Below are 910 nucleotides of genomic sequence, written 5' to 3' on the forward strand. Positions count from 1 at the left end.
CCCCCTCTCCCCCCTCCGTCCGCGCGATCGCCCTAAAGTGTCTCCCGCCGGCCGTACGTCACCCCCGCCCGCGATCGCTCGACCCGCCGCGCCCGTGCCGCCGCCTCCGACAAGCATAGGCCCCTTCAGACGGCGTCGTCGAGCGCGCACCCGCACTGGGTCACAGCTCCCCCCCGCCACTCCTCCCCGAACCTTTCTCTCTACGAGACGCGTCGTCGTCCTTCGCTTTTAAATATACCGGTGAGGTATACAACATTTTTCTTTCGCTCTTCACACCAGACCGGCGGCCGCGAGAGGGCCGCACCCCCGGACTTCTGTCCTTCCTTGATCGCACACGCATTAGAGATTTGAAGGCCGGAAGAAAGCGCAGGAAAGTTTGCGGGGAAAACATGGAAAATAACGAAAATTCTGAAAAGGGCCCCTTATTTGTTTTCCCTACAAATTTTACGGAAAATTTTCTGGAAAAAAACTTTTTTCCGGTAAACTTTAACTTTTCCGGAAAGTTAAGATCTCTACCACGCATTAATAATTCTCACCCAGGGGAGGATTGCCGCGCGCAGCATGCAGCTGTTGCAGGCCGCAGCTGTCACCTCCAGCCGCAGCTGTCTGCTGCAGCTGCGACCCTGAGCCTCTCCGCCCCGACCTTGGGGACGCGCGAAGCCGAACCGATGGAGCCTGCGGAACGGCGGCGTGGCCTGGGCGTCGCCTCTTAATCGCGTCAGCTGATGCATTAAGCAGAGCAGGCTGCTCCCGCCTCACCACGCCCCGCCCCGCCACCCCCCCCATTTAGAAATTAATTAAACGAGAGAAAGAAGTGGTTGAGAGAAAACAACTAGTACATCTACTGATGGATCGATACGGATGAAAGGTATCTGCTAAAATAGGAAGAATCCTATTCAACAAGCTAACG

The sequence above is a fragment of the Frankliniella occidentalis genome, unplaced genomic scaffold, assembly GCF_000697945.3.
Source record: "Frankliniella occidentalis isolate FOCC.00 unplaced genomic scaffold, Focc_3.1 Scaffold9, whole genome shotgun sequence".
Classification (NCBI taxonomy): Eukaryota; Metazoa; Arthropoda; class Insecta; order Thysanoptera; family Thripidae; genus Frankliniella; species Frankliniella occidentalis.